The 20,014-nt window shown below is 33.7% G+C and overlaps 1 pseudogene; it reads left to right on the top strand.

The window, feature by feature from the left end:
- Positions 1-11,019: 11,019 nt before the first annotated feature.
- Positions 11,020-12,009, top strand: LOC138399860 (mortality factor 4-like protein 2; annotated as a pseudogene).
- The last annotated feature ends 8,005 nt before the right edge of the window (positions 12,010-20,014 follow it).

Here is a 20,014-nt window from a genome sequence, read left to right as displayed (position 1 = left end):
CTTTGAAATCACAAACCCCAAATCAAAAGAATGAAATATGAAGAACTCAGCAATCTTGAGTGAAGAAATCAGAAATTTAAAAAATCATTTAAATACAACAAACTATAACTATAAAATAATAATCATCAAACTCCTTTATGAAAACATAGGAGAATATCTTCTTGCTTTAATTTTTAGAGAGGACACAGAAATCATTAACCACAACATAAATTAATAAATGAATTCCATAAAGATTAAAAATTTTTGACCCAAAGGAAAAAAGGTCATTCTTTAACAAAGACACATGTACCCGAATGTTTATAGCAGCACAATTCACAATAGCAAAGATGTGGAAGCAACCCAAATGCCCATCAATACATGATTGGATTAGTAAACTGTGGTATATGTATACCATGGAATATTACTCAGCTATAAGGAATGATGAAGATACGACATCTCTATGGTTCTCCTGGAGAGAATTGGAACCCATTATATTAAGTGAAGTATCCCAAGAATGGAAAAACAAGCATCACATGTACTCACCAGAAAATTGGTTCCCCTGATCATCACCTAAATACACATCTGGGAACAACACCAATTGGATGTCAGACTGAGGTGGGGGGTGGGGGGTGGGGGAGGGGATGGGGGTATGCCTACACAATGAGTGCATTGTGCACCGTTTGGGGAGTGGTAACACTTGAAGGTGCTGACTCGGGAAGGGGGGGTGGGGAAGGGAGGGATATATACCTACATGATGGGTGCAATGCGCACGACCTGGGGAACAGACACGTCTGGAGCTCTGGCTTGGGGGGAAGGGCGGAACAGGAGCAACGTATGTAACCTGAAATTCTGTATCCCCCATAACAAGATGAAATAAAATAAAAAAAAAAAAATAAAAAAAAAAAAATTTTTGACCACCAGAGAAATTTAAAAAATAGGCAAATCACAGTCGGTGAGAAAATATTCCTAACATGTATTTTACAAAGTATTTGCATATGGAAAATGTTGGAAAAACTCTTCCAGATATCTGCCTAGGCAAAGAATTTATGAAGAAGGCCTCAATGGCAATCACAGCAACAACGAAAATAAATAAATGGCACTTGTTTAAAAAGCTTCTGCACACCCAGGAAACAACCAACAGAGTGAACAGATAACCTACAGAACGGGAGAAAATATTTGCATGTTATATATCTGATAAAGAGCTAATAAGCAGAATCTACAAAGAATTCAAGTAATTCAGCAAGAAAAAAATCAAACTACCCATTAAAAAGTGGGCAAAACGCATGATTAGAAGCTTTACAAAAGAATATAGACAAATGGCCAATAACCATATGAAAAAATGCTCAACATCGCTAATCATCAGGGAAATGCAAATCAAAACCACAATGAGATATCACCTAACCCCAGTGAGAACAGCTTTTATCAAAAAGTCCCAAAACAACAGATGCTGGTGTGGCTGTGGAGAGAAAGGAATTTTCAAGTCAGCCATAGTGGTCTGACTTACATACTGTTGGTGTTGATACTCATATCATGGCCAATTTCAAGCTAGAAATATGACCCCTGAACACAAAAATAGAAAAAGATACTAAAACTCAGCTCCTCTCAGGCACTGTATATTGCTGATATTTGGCAAAGACAGAATATAACCACGTTTGTTTGATTCCATGTTCTCTGTCACTATGCTGGAGTTACCTATCTATAAAGGTAACTGAGCACCGTTTAGAATTATTTTGAAATATATCTAAAGGTACAGATCCTTTGTCAGTGATATTATTTGGTCTGAAAAATAACAAAGAAGTAACTAGTTAGTTAGCTGACTGAATAGCATGATCTTCCATGCCCAGTCTCTGCTCAATTGACAAGAATACCATTCCTTTTTTCAATATCTCTCTCTTTCCATCTATAACAAATTGGTTGACTTCAAAGTTTTGTCTTTTATTAGGACTCATTGTCTAATATTTTCTTATTCTCTAACCAACATTGATGATGGATCACATCTATTCCCCAATTAATGGCTTCAAAGGAAGCTCTACTTTTGAGCTTTGGTTGTGTTGGGTTCCTCATTTCTAGAATCGTTATGACATCACCACCCATGATGAAAATCTTGGAGTCGTATTCTGCCTTGTGATTGAAATGCGAAGTTCCAAGTAAAGATATTTTAATAATGATGAAATATGATATTTCATGAAATAGGATATTCATATTTTAACAATGAAATGATTATAAAACATTGAAGTGACATACTGGGCACATAAACATAAGTCTCTGGTTAATGAGATTGTTTTAATAAGAAGATGCAAGAGTCCCAAGTTAAATAACAAACTCACTTGCACAGGTGTCTGTATTGGAAATGCAATAGGTTTCATTGCCTACCAGCACACCCACCCACGTACAATGTCAGTACTTGCTCACATACAGTACTGTGCCCTGGTTAATATAGGGTCTCTTCAACTGTAACATAGTATTTCTAATACATTGGCTAATAGTTGCATATTAATTAAGGTAACAATGTCAACACGTTCTAACTTCAAATATGAAAGTAGCCCTGTTTTAAAACAATAGATTTCTTTCTCAAATATGCCTTTTATTTCTTTGGTAATCATACAATTTTAAAATTGCAAATATTTAAACTAGCATAACAAAATCTTTATATGAGGCCTGCTTTAGCATGAAAAGTAGTCACACCCTGCTATATTGTAGCTGACTTTACTTCTTGATTATGCTTATTTAAAGGTAGTAAAATGAGAAATGAAGGGGAGATTAGGTTTATAACACCTTCAAAACTATTGAATAGTAATGTGTTTTAAATATTTAATAGATATGAATTACCCCTACATGTTCTAAAATATTGAAATTGCACATAAAATCCTGTTCTTCTTATTTTAAATGCATTCAGGGAAAAGCAATTCACAGAAAAAAATGATATTCCCAGGATAAAAATCATAGAATTATAATGTTCTTATGTCTCTACTTACTATGCAGACTTAATAAGTAACAGGCTTTTGTGAGAATGAAATGTTATTGTTATTCATTTCAACCATTTTGGCTTAAAGTACTGTCAATTTTAAAAAGTATAGTGCTGAGTTTGCACCAGCTTCTGAAATAGCTTATACTTTCCTTAAAATACGTTTGGGTTTTCTTACCACAAGAAACAATTGTATTCTGAAATAAATATTGCAGTTTGCTCAGCAAGGTTACAATGACATAAACATTTATTAATGTAGAGCACATTAAATATACATTTATATACTATCTCAGAAGCAATAAATGCCACCTGATTTCTGCTTCATTATGTTTAAAATATGATAACTGTAAAGATACTATGATTAGGCCAATTTTTTTTAATTCCTGCTATGGATTTGCTAATATTTTAAAAATTATTTGAGGTTAAAGACTTGATATGTCCTCTGATTTAGACAATGCTTGTCAGGGCAATGTCATTTTGTGCCATACTGAGATTCACTGTGAAATTATACTCATCATTTGAGGTCCAGGCTGAATCACATCTCTGCCAGAAACATTTATCTTATTAAATTTGTAGGATACAAAGTTTGGAGTAAATCTTAGAACTCATCATATCATACCTCTAGACCAAAATTTCTCAAATGTTTTTGCATCAACCTTGCACATCTCAAAATCACCCATAAAATCACACTCTTAAAAGAATGAAGCCCAGAAATCTGAATTTAAATTGACACTCCAAGTGATATTATGCATTATAAAATTGTCAAATGACTAACACAGCGGGACTTGAAATTCTTCTTTGACAACTTTTCCAATGACTGAATATTTTTGGAGGAAAAAAATGCTACTATACTACACACAAGCACCACTCATAATCTGGGCATTTCTATTATAAATATAAATATACCTTACACTTTGTCAAAATTTCTTGCTTCCAAACATTTATTTCAGCTTTTCAAAATGACACTGAAGTCTTCAAATCTTTCAAACATATTTTAATAAATTATGTAATGCAAGTTACTTAGGTCTTTGCATTATTAAGTTTAAGTAGACACTTTTATTACTTTCTCATAAGATGTGGTTTCAGGGTTCCTAACTCACACAGACTAATTAATATTCTCATAATAAACTTTTATTGGATTATATTCCCCTTAACGTATAGTGTACAGAATTAAATGCAATCTTTCTGATGATAGCATGCTTTCTACAAGATTAAAGGAAGTTTTCATAGAATCTATAGTGAGGGAAGAAAGAAAGAGGGGAAGGAAGGAAAGGAGGAAGGAAATTTAAGAAGAAATTAACATCTTTGAAAAACTGTTGTGTGATTGGCACTGCTCAAGTTTTTGACATTCATTGTTTTATATAATCCTGCGCTAAATATATGAGGCAGAGAATTTATTATTGAATGACTTTTAATATTTTCCTGGTATCATATCCTAAAATTTGGTTACAGTATTATCTTTACCTTAAACAATCAAAGTTCTATTGACTTCAAAGATATCACTAATTGCTTATAAGAATGTGAGCAGGGTATATTTTTGGTATATAAGGGAATGAAATCTCATGATATGTAAGCTAAAATGAGCAAAACTATGACCACCGATTTTATTATCATGACAATTATTAATTTAATGAACAAGATTAGCTAGTTATTACAGTAAGGAATCCTCATCTATTATTTTATTTAAGCCTCAGTATAATCACATATGGTAGATAATGTCATAAACTGTAATTTTAGCTTTGCGGTTTCAGATACCAAATGTAAGGATAAGATGTAAAAAGCTTCCAGAGAGAAAAAACAGATCATATACAAAAAAGGAATAAGAGGTTACCAGGATGCTCAGCAGCAACATTGGAAATAAAACACAGCTTTCTTATTTTGATTGAAAATACTGCAGGAGGAATAATGGCCCTGGGGCTGTTTTGGAGGAAAATAATGAGAACTGAGAAAAGCCTTAAGATTTATGACCACATTGAGAGAAACTTTGCAGTGTTTCTTCCTTCCTTCCTTCTTTTCTTACTCCTTCCTGGCTTTTTTCTTTTCTATTTTATTATTTTATTTATTTATTTATTTTTTAGTTTTGAGATTTAGCTTTGACAACTAAGCTACTAAAAAAAGGTAATTATTAACTTCCAGGGAAACCACAATAATAAAAGCAAAATAAGGTTACATAAGAATGAAATCTATAACATATTTTATTACATGGCTTAGCTATAAATAATTTGTTAATTTCACAATTTAGTTAGTGTTTCATATGGATACAGATAGATAAAATTTGTGATATAAGTATTTGGAAAAAGCAGATGGGATCATGTGTGTGTGTGTGTGTGTGTGTGTGTGTGTATGCATGAGCAAGGTCAATGATAAAGCAATAAAACTCATCTTCTGTAAGAAAAAAATCACAACTAGTTTCCTAACAGAAAAAAAATATATAGGAAATTACCGTTTTTTAAAGTGTATTTCAATGAGTGCATTGCGCACCGTTTGGGGAGTGGTAACACTTGAAGGTGCTGACTCGGGAAAGGGGGGGTGGGGGAAAAAAAAAATAAAGTGTATTTTTTCCTCCAGTTTCATCTCCAACATGTAAAGAACTTGGATGTCAACACTCCAATACTTACAATAACAACAACAACAACAACAAAAACTGAACAAACTGATAACTAATGACTTTTATAGAATTCATGAAAGAATCCAGGTCACAGGGCAAACTGTTAACCTGAAACTATTAAACTGAAATCTGGATAAAACAGATTTAATCCAGAGAATCGGAGTTTAATGCTGTGCACTTGGGCCAAGGCACTGGAACCGTAAACCAATAGGACACCTAAATGCTAATTTTTACAAATTGCTGGAGGCTGAGTGTGAACTAGTTTAAAAGTAAGAAATTCCAGGTGGCTTTTTTATTTGGGGGTAGCACATTTTCAAGTGTTTTACCTCCAGGAACCACACCAAGTTCCAATGGGAAAGAATCATGAAAAATAGTCTCAGGGCTCTGGAAATTGGAGGAGAGGAATAACCATTGTGAAATACATGCAGAACATTCTACACATAAAATTTCTTTCAGAAAATGGAAACAAAGCGAACACTCTCTAAGTCATCCTATGAGGCCTAGCATTATCATAATACCAAAACTAAATAAAGATATTTATAAAAGGAAAAACTACAGTAATAGTTCTTATAAACATAGATGCAGAAATACTCAACACACTATTAGTAATTAAAATTCAACAATCTAAAAAAAGAATTACGGCACAACCAAATGGGACTTTTTCAGGCATGTAAGGCTGATTCAGCACTGAAAAAAATTAATGCAATCCACTCTGTAAACAGGCTAAGCAAAAATGTCATGTGATTTAATTAATTAAAGCAGAAAAATATTAGACAACACTTAAGTGCACATATAGTAGTAACATTCATCTGGTGTCGGGCAGGTGGGAGGGGGAGGAGGGGATGGACATATTCACACCTAATGGGTGCAGTGCATCATCTGGGGGATGGACACGCTTGAAGCTCTGACTTGGGTGGGGCAAAGGCAATATACATAACCTAAACATTTGTACCCCCATTATATGCTGAAGTAAAAAAAAACAAAACTCATTCATGATAAAAACTCTCAACAAACTAGGAAGAGAGTGGAGCTTCCTCAACTTGATAAAGCACATGTATAAAATCTACAGCTAGCAACATATTTAATACTGAGAAACTGAATGATTTCATCCCAAAATTGTAAATATGAAAATGATGTCTTCCCTCATCGATCATAAAAAGCATCATAATGCAATTCCTAGCTAGTACAATAAGCATTTTACAAAAGCTATACATATTTGTAAGGAAGAAATAAAACTGTCTCTGTTCATAGGTGACATGAATATCTACATACAAAATCCCAAACAATCTACAAAAATAAATAAATAAAACCTTCTAGAATAAGCTAATATAGCAAAGACAGAATGTAGGGTTAATATACAAAAGTCAAATGATTTTCTATATACAAGCAATAAACTAAAAATTGAAATAAAAAGATATCATTTACAGTAGTCCCCTCACCAAAACCAAAAATGAAATACTCAAGTATAATTTTAATAAGATACCTATAAGATGTATATGTAGATTCCTACAAAACTCTGATGAGAGATATCAAAAAGGTTAAATAAATGAAGAGATATTCCACATTCATGTATTAAAAGACTCGTTGTTAAGATGTCAATTCTTCCAACTTGATGTATATATTTAATGAAATTTCAATCAAAATTCCAGCAATCTATTCCACAGACACCTGCAAATTAATTATAAAGTTTTAGTACAAAGATAAAAGATGTAGAATATCCAACACGATACCGAAAAAGAGGAATTAAGTTAGATGACTTGCATAATCTGATTTCAAGAGGTATAAAGCTAAAATAATCAAGACAAAATGGAATTTATGAAAGCATATAGGCATAGCATATAAATGAGAGACAAGAAATATATCAACACAAATACAGTCAACTGATCTTTCACAAAGAAGTAATGGCAATTTGATAGAGAAGCAATAGTCTTCAACAAGAATATATGAACATTGATTTATTAATTGTAATATGTGTAATATACTAACATAGCATGTTAACAATAAGGGATTGAGCAAAGGATATATGGGAACTCTGTATTATCTTCTCAGTTTTTCTGTAAACTTAAAAGTGTTCTAAGGACACATTTTACTTATATATTTTAAAGAAAAATTCAAGTATAGAAAAGAAAACATACGAAGTCCTTGCTTCTTGGAAGCAGAATTCAGGTGTTCACAATAGTAGGATAAAGATGGTTGCTTCTCTTTTAAACTTTTAGTGTTTTTCAACTTGAATTTCTCTTTAAATAAAAAAAGAGGAAGAGAAAAAATGGGAAGAAGAAAGGGAAGGAGGAAGGGAAAAAGGGAGAAAGGAAGCAAGGGAGAGAGGGACGGAGGAAAGGAGGGCTAGAGAGAAGGAGTAGAGGGGAGAGAGGGAAGGAGCCAGGAAAGGGACTTCAGTTAACTTGCCCCAAATTACCCAGATAATAATAGGTAAAACCAGGAGTTAATTCTTTCAGATGCCAAACCCACATTATTAATAATTTATTTTTCCTTCTATAAAGAGAGAATAAAAAGGCTACAGAGAAAACAGTCTGTCTCTTGCTTAACCGGAGCTAAAAGGTGAGACACTTTCATTTCTCATCCCTACAGAAAATTCATTGAAAATGTTCTCAGTGCCAGATGTTACAGAGCTGAATAACTCATTATAGCCTAAAAGAGAAATTCGGAATTTCCTAAGATGTTGCAAACCGTTAAGTCAACTCTCCCTGCTTTGCCTTGCAAATCTTCTTAGGAGCCACTTTTCATAACTTCTCTGTGTCATCATTGGACTTTGGTTTGCAAGGCCAGTTTCTGAGTTTTAACTTTAGTTACATTAATGAGAAGGGAATAATGCAACTGTCTGCACAAAGCGAACCTTGTTTGGGTAGATAACGAAGAAAACAACCACCTCCACCTCTTAAGTGGAGTGAAAAGGTTCCTGTTGTAATATGTTAAGGCCGTTTCGCACATACTATTACTCTCGTTCTAATCAGGGTTATCAGGAGAGAGTAACATACATATATATATATATTTTTTTTTTTTCCTTTTTAGGAAAGAATATAATGTTATTATTCTTCAGGGCTCTCTGTGTATTGCCGTATTGCTAAAAGAAAGAGAATGTGCTGAATTATTTATTTATTTTTCCTTTCTCCTCTATTTTTAAAGCAGGGAGAGATACGGTTAATTTTCCATGTAATTATTTTAAGAATGAGTTAGAGATTTCTCTTTTTCTTGATTATTTTCTCCTGTTGTGTTTTTAATTGGGAAGAGACTAAACCTTTTTAATGAGTTGTGAGTGTCTAGACTGGAAACAATTCTAAAGAACAGTACCAAAGATTTGGACTGAACTTGTGCAGTTAGTTGGGCTGTGGTGGTTGTTCTAGAGCTCAGAGTGGGTTTTCACAGGGCCAGACAAGCGTCCTTTGCAGTTGTTAAGATGAGGGAAAATGTCTCTGCTATGAAGATTGTTCACACAAAACCGTGTACACTAATATTCATAGCAGCATTATTAGCAACAGTCAAAATGTATAAACAACTCAAATGTCCATTAACAGAGGAATGAATAAATAAAATGTGGTATTTTCATATAACGGAATTGAAAAAAATAATGGGACAGCAAAACACCAATTTGCAAATTTCTGCATTACTTGTTCATGTGGAAGAATATTAAGTAAGATAAATATGATAATATTATGAAAATTAAAATAATAGTCATTCAAATTTATCCTTATACCACTAATAATTTAGAAAAACTACAAAACAATACTCATTTTTAAACATGGTTAATAATTGTCTGTCTTTATTTCTTCAACTGAGGTAAATGACATAAAAGCCACTTCCTCCCTTCCAAATCCCATCTCAAATGTTAAAACAACACCCAGATTGTAGCATATACACAAAGAATTAATTAGGTACATATGCTTTTATCCAATTTTAATTGAAATATTAATCATCTATAATTATTTACCCTATTGAAATTAAATTAATTTTCATGTGAACTTGAGGGATTTTTGATATTCTGTTATAGTAATCTACATAATATTTTATCAAACTGTACATTATTTCACAATTCTGTAATATTACGGGGAAAGCACCAGAATAAGAGTCAGCTCCTTGGTAGATTCTCTGAACCAAATCACCTTGGATAAACTGCATGATCTTTCAGTATTTCAATTTTTAAATGTAAAGTGGGAATAATAGCATCTGCTTATTAAATATTCTAGAGTTTTTATCAATAACAAATAATATATAAGAATTTTTTTGAAATTTCAAGATACCAACTATGTTTTAAGAAAGAACTTTAATAAAATATTTGACTTATAGACCATCTCTCTATTACAAAAGATTAAAACTTTATGAGCAATTATTTAAATTTAGTAATTTAAAGATTTATAAATTTACATGCAAATAAATTAATATTTTATCTAGTAAAGGAAATTGAAAAGCTCACCCTTCAAAATTAAAGAAAAATACTATTCTCTTAATTTATAAGAAAAACAACACTTTGACTTAGTGTACAAAGTCCTGTAATCAGAAAAGGATTAATAAAATTAATATTTAGAAGAGGTATAACTTGAAACCCTTTTAGTAAATAAGAATGACATGATTAAGTTAACATGCATCAGTTCTGAGCATTATTTTAATGCCCTTAAGGATACTTAAAGACAATTTGTATATTTCACTATTTTGAATAATAATTTTAATATTTTTATTTATATTATAATCTTTCTTAACATTTCTACATAAAGTATTTGAAAATTTAAGCAATTTTAACCTCAAGTTGGATAATGAATAAGTGGAAGCTAAATTCTTCTGTTCAAGGAAAGGGATAAAGAAAGACATGGAGATTAGAAAACGTAGGAAGACAGAAAGGCTGGAGACAGTGAAAAGGGGAAAACAAGGTAGCTGAGAAGAGGGAGAGAAAAAGAGATCTCAAACTGGATTTGGGGGAATAAAATAATGTACCTTCCAATGTAATCATTTTCCTCCATCTTCTCATTAAAACTTTGGTAAAATTAAAAAAAAAAAATTAACCTTAAGTATCATAAGGAGCAATTAATATATTATATGTATCTCAGTGTGGAGAATATGCATTATATATGCTCATTATTTATGAGGGCCTTGCTAAAATAGCAAGGAATGTAATAATTCTACAGTAAAATTCTCAGGTGTTAATTTCTTCCTCTGTGACTAGCCTACTTTTCAGTTGAGATGCTACAGCTAAAATTGATTCATGTCAGATTATACAATTCTAAATTTATGAAAATTTAAATGAGAGCTTGTTAGAAGTTTATCCTTGCTTTAAAAAATTATAAATATTAAGTAAGTCAGTTTTACAAATAATACCCGGGCTGATAATTTAAAATATTTAGAAAAACAAATTGTTCTGATTGACACAAAAGTAATTTGGAAGCAACCATGTATATGCTATAACATTGATATGCTAATTACAAGTTGTTATTTATTGTTGGAATAAAAACAGGGTTGGATGAGTTCCAGAAAGCAGGGTTCTCAAACTCGTGGACAACAATCTACAGAAGAAGACAACTTCAAAAAACCAAGTAGAAGCAACTAGCAGAGAGCAGTAAGATGAGAGGGGCATCCTCAGGAAAGAAGACAGCTGGTCTGCAGCAGAAAAATCTTGAGCCAGCTCTTCCAGGAAGATGTGGGGGTCGCTCTGCAGAGCACCCCCCTTCAGGATCCATGAGGAAGACAAGAAAGAAAAAACAGAAGACTCCTAGAAACGGAGATGGTGGCAGTACCAGCGAAGCACCTCAGCCCCCTCGGAAGAAAAGGGCCCGGGCAGCTCCCACCGTTGAAAGTGGAGGCATTTAAGAATAGAATGGAAGTTAAAGTGAAGATTCTGGAAGAATTAAAACCATGGCTTGCTGAGGACTGGGACTTAGTTACCAGGCAGAAGCAGCTGTTCCAACTCCCTGCTAAGAAAAATGTAGATGCTATTCTGGAAGAGTACGCAAACTGGAAGAAGTCGCAGGACAATGTCGATAACAAGGAATATGCAGTTAACGAAGTTGTGGCAGGAATAAAAGAATATTTCAACGTGATGTTAGGCGCCCAGCTGCTCTACAAGTTTGAGAGGCCCCAGTGTGCTGAAATCCTCTTGGCTCACCCTGATGCGCCGATGTCCCAGGTTCATGGAGCGCCACACCTACTGAGATTATTCGTAAGAATCGGAGCAATGTTGGCCTATACGCCCCTTGATGAGAAGAGCCTTGCATTATTGTTGGGTTATCTGCATGATTTCCTAAAATATCTGGCGAAGAATTCTGCGTCTCTGTTTACTGCCAGTGATTACAAAGTGGCTTCTGCTGAGAACCACCGCAAAGCCCTGTGAGGGTCTACTGACCACTCACTGTTACCTGTCTGGTAACTGTAAACACTTTTTGTTCTTAGTCCTTTTCTTGTATAATTGATGTTCTTTAAAATTGTTAATGTATAACAGGGCTTATGTTTCAGTTTGTTTTCTGTTCTGTTTTAAACAGAAAATAAAAGGAGTGACGCTCCTTTTCTCATTTCAAAGTCGCTACCAGTGTATGCAGTAATTGGAGAAAGACGAAACATTCAGTAGAACATTTTATTGCCTAGTTGACAACATTGCTTGAATGCTGGTGGTTCTATCCCTTTGACACTACACAATTTTTTAATATGTGTTAATGCTACGTGACAAAACACCCTGATTCCTAGTGCCAAAGGTTCAACTTAATGTATATACCCGAAAACCCATGCATTTGTGCTCCTTTGTTTTTTTTTTTTTTTTTTATGGTGCTTGAAGTAAAACAGCCCATCCTCTGCAAGTCCATCTATGTGGTTCCTTAGGCATTCTATCTTTGCTCAAATTGTTGAAGGATGGTGATTTGTTTCATGGTTTTTGTATTTGAGTCTAATGCACGTTCTTACATGATAGAAGCATTGCATTATTGTGTAGCCACGGTTTTCTCGAAAAGTTGATATTTTAGGAATTGTATTTCAGATCTTAAATAAAATTTGTTTCTAAATTTCAAAGCAAAAAAAAGTTGTTATTTATTAAAATAAATTCCCTAGAGATGGACTTTTGCTAAAGAACATGCAATTTTGAAAGTAGTCCACAAGTCAGACCAGCTCTGTTCCAAATAGTCAAATTCAGAAATATTTAACAATGTATTTTCTATGTTAAGTTATAAAATTACCAAAATTATGATTATTTATCTTGCATTTCACTTTTATATCCATATTTTGCTGTGTGTAACAATAAGAGATTATATGCGTACTGCAATAATAGCATGTAATTCCACACACAGCTTAGTCCATCTCCTAATCATGGCAGATATAATATTCTTTACTAGGAGCCCTGGAATCAACCTCATAACTGTTCTAAACACAATAAATTTTTTGTAATCCTTACTTGATAACTAAAACTGATATTTTTCACTTACAGTCTCTCATTGGGGTCTTAAAAAACAGTGCTTATAGGAAAGCAGACTTCTAGTTTTAGAGTTCTACAATGATTGCTGTGTTTTTCCAAATGGATCACTAAATAGGAGCCATATCTTAATGTGTTCAGCCCATCCCAAGTCATGTCCTCGATTTGGGACATTTTGAAAGTTTACTGTATCACCAGAGGCTATAGAGCTTCAAATGGCTGACTCCTCTTGAAACGCATATATACAGAGATATGCATATTCATTTCAATGAAAAATATAACTAATCACTAGATCACATATGTATTTGGGTCTGTAGATATCATTATTTTTTCCCTCTAGACAAATCAATGGGAAGCCAGATAATGGATAGTTGCCTGGAGATGATGACAACAAAAGAAAGGGAAATTATATATAGTATTCAAATCTCTAACAACAACAGACTTACCTACCATAACGTAACCATCTTCAGTATAAGGAGCTAGCCATTAGCAAGATGAGTGATTTGTCCTAGCATACACTTTTGGTCCTTAACAACACTAGTAATGCTGATCTTTGTAAAGTTTTTCTTGCATATGCTTCTTCTTAACTGCCTTTAGCTCAACAATTCTTCATATTTTCCAGTGGCATATCCTGGCCTCTCACTGTTATAGTCTGTTTGTGTCACTGTAACAAATACCTGAGACTGGGTAATTTATAAACAATAGAAATTTATTTTTCATAGTTCTGGAGACTGGGATATCCAAGATTCGGGTGCTAGCAGGTTTGGTGTCTAGAGAGCTTCCAAGATGGTGCCTTGTTGATGCATCGTGGGAAGGAAAGAATGAAGTCAACTTTAGACACTTACAGGCCTGGAGATGGTGCTAGAAGAATCCACTTTAACAAGCTTTACTCATTAGCCTTCATCTGCCATTTGTTTGTATTCCCACAAGTTGCTGCCCCTAGAAACTCAAAAGTCCTTTTCCTCTGTTTTGTAAGTTCTCTAAAATTTTACTGTTCTGTGATTAAAGATGCTACATAAGCTGGAATTCAAGACCACCTCTTGGAGCACTACTTATTTCCTAGATGTCTTTCATGTATATATGGAATGTACACATCAATAAACATTTTTTTTTTTTTTTTTGCTTTAAATGTTAAGGTCTTGGAGATGGACCTTGCTTTCTGCAACTAAGTTTTTTCCAACTCTACATGTATAAAAATTTTAAAACACCTGAGCTATAATCAAACATTGTTATAAAAGTACTTTTTTTTTTTTTTACAAACCAGATCTCATATAATCTTCCCAGCAACTTTTAAAAAATGTAGGAGTATGTTTATCTTCATTTTGTAGAAGAGGATCTAGTGCCTATTATGGCATAACTGCTTTATAAATTATTAAATAAAGGAAGTTCAAAACGTTAAATGACTTTTCTAAAGTAATGTAGAAAGTGAATGCTATTTTCATGTTCCAGCTTGGAAACTTGACCATCTCACTGTTTTCTGTCTATCCTTGGAGTATTGAGAAACTCTGTGTTGGGCACCAAATATCTTTCTTATGCAAGGTCCTGAAAATTCACTTGTAAGTCAGCTTTTTTGCATAAGGGCTCAAGTATCTTTTATCCTATCAGGGAACTGTTTAAGAGATGATCTATTCAATGCTATTGTTTTTATGTTGTAGTAGTCATCTTTTTTTTATATGTCTCTTCAATAAAGCAAAATAGATTAGGCCAGTAGCAGTCCTAAATCACTTCAATGTTGTATATCCTCCATTCATAAGGGCTCCAAATGGTGGAGCCTCGATTTTAACATGATCTTTCATGAGTCAACATTTGCTGTAATAGTCCTTCCTTATCTTTATGGACAACTTATAAAGGTTTCAACATCTCTGTCTTACAAAATGGTATATGAGAACTTTCTGTTCCTAAAAGAAAGCATGTAGTTAGCAGTAGTCATTACAGATTATTTGCCTGGCATCAGTTCTTCCTCCTTCCTGAACCTAGCCCTACTCCATATTCCGTGTGCATCTATGAAAACTGACCTCATCTAAACTTTAGTAGTAGGCTTAGTTTAGGCAAAAATAGTCAGTGTTGGAATTCACCAAGTGATGAGTGGTGTGAGCACTGAGATGATGTTGGTATCCGTCACACTGAACACTGGGACTTACATTTGTCTATCAAAAAATATGACTGTTTTGATTATCTATTGCTTCATCACAAATGCTCCCCCTCAAAAAAAAAAGAACATAGTGGCTTAAACAGTGGCCATTTATTCAGTTCATGAATCTGTAATTTGAGAAGGACAAAGTGAGGATGACTTGACTCTATTCCATGTGGACTCGGACAGCTGGACTGAGGCTGGGGGATTCACTTCCAAGATGGTTCATTTACATGGTGCTGGATGCTCCCTGGGAGCTCAACTCTGTGCCTCAGTGCCTCTTCATGTGGGCCTGTCCTGGGGCTCATTACTTTTTCACAGTATGGCCACTGGGCTCCAAAAGCAAGTGTTCAAAGACAGAGAAAGTAGAAACTATCAGTCTTTTGCAGCCTAGGTCTGGGAGCAGGAACACAATCACTTCTGCTATATCTCACTGTTCAAGTAACCAGACAGCCCACCATGATTCAAGGTGAGTGTACATAGACATCATCTCCAGATGGGGGTAGCATCAAATTGTTGGTGGCTATCTTTAATGTTACACAGTGAATAAGAAAGCCTGTAGCAGTGAGGAATATTATCTTGCAATCAAGAAATAAGCTTTAACATGAATTTAATCCAGTAGATTTCAGAGCTGAAAGACAGGGAGAACTTGGGTACTTGAGAACAATGAGTCACTCAATCAACTTGTCCTGGAGACTTCACTTTGTGTGGGCTCATGTGAGATAATAAATTCAACAATTTTTAAAGCAAATCAAAATTGAGATATTTGCTGTGTTATAAAAGGTAAACTGAGGTACAATAAAATTTTAAAGAATTTATTTGAACAAACAGTGATTGATCAATGAGGCAACTCCAAACCAAAAGTGGTTTGGAGATTCCATTGAAAAAGCATTAAGGGACAGGCTTTTATAGAGTGAATGGGGAAGTAATACAAAGAAAATATTTGGTTACAGTTACAAAGGTGCCTTATTTGGTCTATCCCTCTGAAAAGTTCCTAGTTATATAATTATAAATTATTTGCTTGCTTCTGATTGGTTGAAATTAAGTTCTATTTTTTTTTCTCTAATATAAGCATTTACAAGAAATGGCCTAAGTTAAATTTTGCTTATGTTTGCAATGTAAGCAGTTATAGTTATTTTCTAGGCCTAACTTGCTTGATTTTCTCAGGGATTTTTCAGGCCTGCTGTCCATTTTAATTTACTTTAACAGGTACTACTTATTCTAACTGATAAAAAGTCATGTCAGGATTTAGAAGACAATCTGGAAAATTTTGATCTGATTTACAATCTAAAAGCTTATAGCCAGAAAGAAAGTGGGGAGAGTAAGAACTAGTAAAAGTAGCAGTACTAAAACTATATAATTTCAGTTTATTGCATATAATATGGATCATACTAAATTTACCCTTAAACATCACAGGAACAACTGAATTAACATTAATTAGTCATGTACCAACTGCCTTGAGCCAAAAGAAAAATTCCTTTATTATGATGGGTGGATAGATATGAGTTATTTTATTTGTTTGTTTTACAAACTCTGTGGCAGATTTTAACTACATCCTAATTAATTTACTAATAGGATTTGAACATTAATTGACATTTTACAAAGTCTTTAGAATTATAAAAAGTAAATGATGCTGTACAAGTCTTGGCAGAAACAATTGACTTATATATCATTCTATCAATCAAAAATCCACAATATCAAGAATTTACAAATCTGCCAGGAATAATAATCTGAGCCTAATTTGTATATAAAATAACCTAAATTCCACAAAAGGAAAGTCCATCTCTGTTTTTCTGGCTTCTTTCTTTCCAGCTGTCTTATTGTACAATGGAAATAATATCCAGAGGAGCAATCTATTAAGTTTTCCTTCCTTCTTTCCTTCCTTCCTTCCTTCTTTCCTTCCTTCCTTCCTTCCCTCCTTCCTTCTCTCTCTCTCTTTCCCTTATTTTTAACTACTTAATGAAAATAACTAAATAAGTACCATTTATATCCACTAAGATTGAGATGCTACAACATTTTTATGGATAAGAATTATCTGAGAAAAAAAAAAGAATTATCTGAGAAATGTATATTAAAATTCAAACCCCACACCTGGATAGAGTCTGTAGTTGTGGATGAAATCTGTAAATTAACAAGCATATCAAGTAATTCTGTCTAGGCACTGTTCTTTGACAAAAGACCTGATTAGGAAAATTAAAAGGAGGATGGTAGGAAAGGGAAATGGCAACAATGGTGCCAAATGTAGATCTAACTGTAACTAAATTGCCACAAATACAGGTTTTAATTTCTAATAATGATTCTGAGATATGGCATTGTTTTTAATTACAGTGTAAATCAACAGATAAAAATTCAGTCAATATAATGCCATTGTTATTGTATCTAGCTATAATTGCAGATTTACAAAGCAGACAAAAACATACACTGCAGAAAATAATCCTTATTCAATAAATGGTGCTGGGAAAATTGGATAGCCACATGTAGAAGACTGAAACACGATCTGCACCTTTCACCTCTCACAAAAATCAACTCATGGTGGATAATAGACTTAAACCTAAGGTATGAAACTTAAAGAATTCTAGAAGAAAGTGTTGGAAAAACTCTCATAGGCATTGGCCTAGGCAAAGAATTTATGAAGAAGACCCCAAAGGCAATCACAGCAACAAAAAACATAAATAAATGGGACCTAATCAAATTAAAAAGCTTCTGCACAGCCAAGGAAACTATCACAAGGTCAAACAGACAAACTACAGAATGGCAGAAAATATTTGCATGTTACACATCCAATAAAGGGCTGCTAACTAGAATCTATAGAGAACTCAGGAAAATCAGAAAGAAAAAAATCAAACTCTGTCAAAAAGTGGGCAAAGGACATGAACACAAACTTTAAAAAAGAAGATAGACTAATAGCCAACAAACATGAAAAAATGCTCAACATCTCTAATCATCAGGGAAATGAAAATCAAAACCACAGTGAGATTTCACTTATCTTCAGTGAGAATGGCTTTCATCAAAAACTCTCAAAACAATAAATGTTGGCATGGATGCGGAGAGATAGGAACACCCATACACTACTGGTGGGACTCCAAACTAGTACAACCTCTGTGGAAAGTAATTTGGAGATACCTCAGAGAGCTACAAGTAGAACTACCATTTGATCCAGCAATCCCATTACTGAACATCTACCCAAAAGAACAAAAGGCATTCTATAAAAGACATCTGCACTCAAATGTTTATTAGCAGCACAATTTACAATTGCAAAGATGTGGAAACAACCTAAGTGCCCATCAGTATATGAGTTAATAAATGTGGATTAATAAAATGTGGTATATGTATACCATGGAGTTCTCAGCCACAAAAAACAAAACAATGGTGATCTAGCACCTCTTACATTATCCTGGATAGAGCTGGAACCCATTCTACTAAGTGAAGTATCCCAAGAATGGAAAAACAACCCCCACATGTACTCACTATCAAATTGCTATTAACTGATCAACACTTAAGTGCACATATAGTAATAACATTCACTGGGTGTCAGGCAGACAGGAGGGGGAAGGAGGGATTGAGTTTATACACACCTAATGGGTGCAGTGTGCACTGCCTGGGAGATGGACACGCTTGAAGAGCTCTGACTTGGGTGGGGCAAAGGCAATATATGTAACCTAAACATTTGTACCCTCGTAATATGCTGAAATAAAAAAAAAGATTAAATAAATAGGAAAATAAATGCATGATATTTATTGAGTGTTTGAGACCAGAAATTTAATTTCTTGGAATGAATTCTGACATAATTTTACATGCATATTTTAAAAAAGCATTATCTATGCAAAATACTCATAAAAATATAGCTTAGTAAAAATTATCCTTGAAAATTTTTTAAATCACCCATAAAAATATTTATACTTATAAAACCCCATATACCATAAAAACATATAATACAGAATACTAATGCTAATTATAAGTTTAAACCCCCTGACCCCAAACTCCAGTCCCCACCTTTCTCTCCCTCTCTCATTTTTTCTCTCTCTCTTCCCTCCATACCTCATTCTCATTAAGTAGGCATACTTACAATTGTGCCAATTAAACACAGCCTGTTATTTGGGACCTTGGTCAAGTATTTTACTCCCTCAGAGCCTGAATGTCCTCATTTTAAAAGTAAAGACTTTTATGAGATGATTTCTAATGCTTTAAAGGTCAGTCTTTTTTCTCTCTCTTCCTAACTCCTCTCATTGTGTGTATGTATACGTATGGATATACACACATTTATGCACACACATATGCAACCAATTGCTATATTTTGATGTTCCTCTCTCACTTTCAGAATTGTTATATTTTATACACTTTCAGTATATTCACATACAAAGATAATTCAATACTGTAATATGCATCATTAGTCCCATCAGTGCCCCTGTTCCATTATCACATGCAGGTATTGTATACCTCTGAACAGCTAAATAAATAATTTCATTTTGCATTTCATATGGCTCTGAGAAGGAAATCTACCAATTTCAATCTAGTTTTAGTACTGCTGAATCTAATGACTGACAAGATGAGATAATCTTTTCTGTTCCCTCCAGTCCAAAAATTTAATGCTTCTTTGAGATATAGAACAGCTCTGGTACCACCACAGGTGAGTGTTACTATATTTGCAAATAAATCTGGGAATACTTAGTGTTAATAAGCTGCTTCTGCTTCTGTTGGTAAAAATTAAAAAAAAAATAGAATGATATAGTATTGACAGGGGAAATATAGCAAAAAGCATGTAATAAATTCAAATCTGCTATGCTAGCCACAATAATGAACAGGTAAGGAATAAATAAAGTGATATAAACTTTTTGAAATTTGATCTCTGAATTCTGGTATATACCATTTTTGCTGACCTAGGCAAGGCTCCAACTCCTTTATATTTCTGGAAAAGTTTTTATGTCCTTTTTG

This window comes from Eulemur rufifrons, chromosome 19 (genome assembly GCF_041146395.1).
Source record: "Eulemur rufifrons isolate Redbay chromosome 19, OSU_ERuf_1, whole genome shotgun sequence".
NCBI classification, from domain to species: Eukaryota; Metazoa; Chordata; class Mammalia; order Primates; family Lemuridae; genus Eulemur; species Eulemur rufifrons.
Note: the sequence above shows the minus strand (reverse complement) of the source record. Positions and strands in the feature narration are given on the sequence as shown.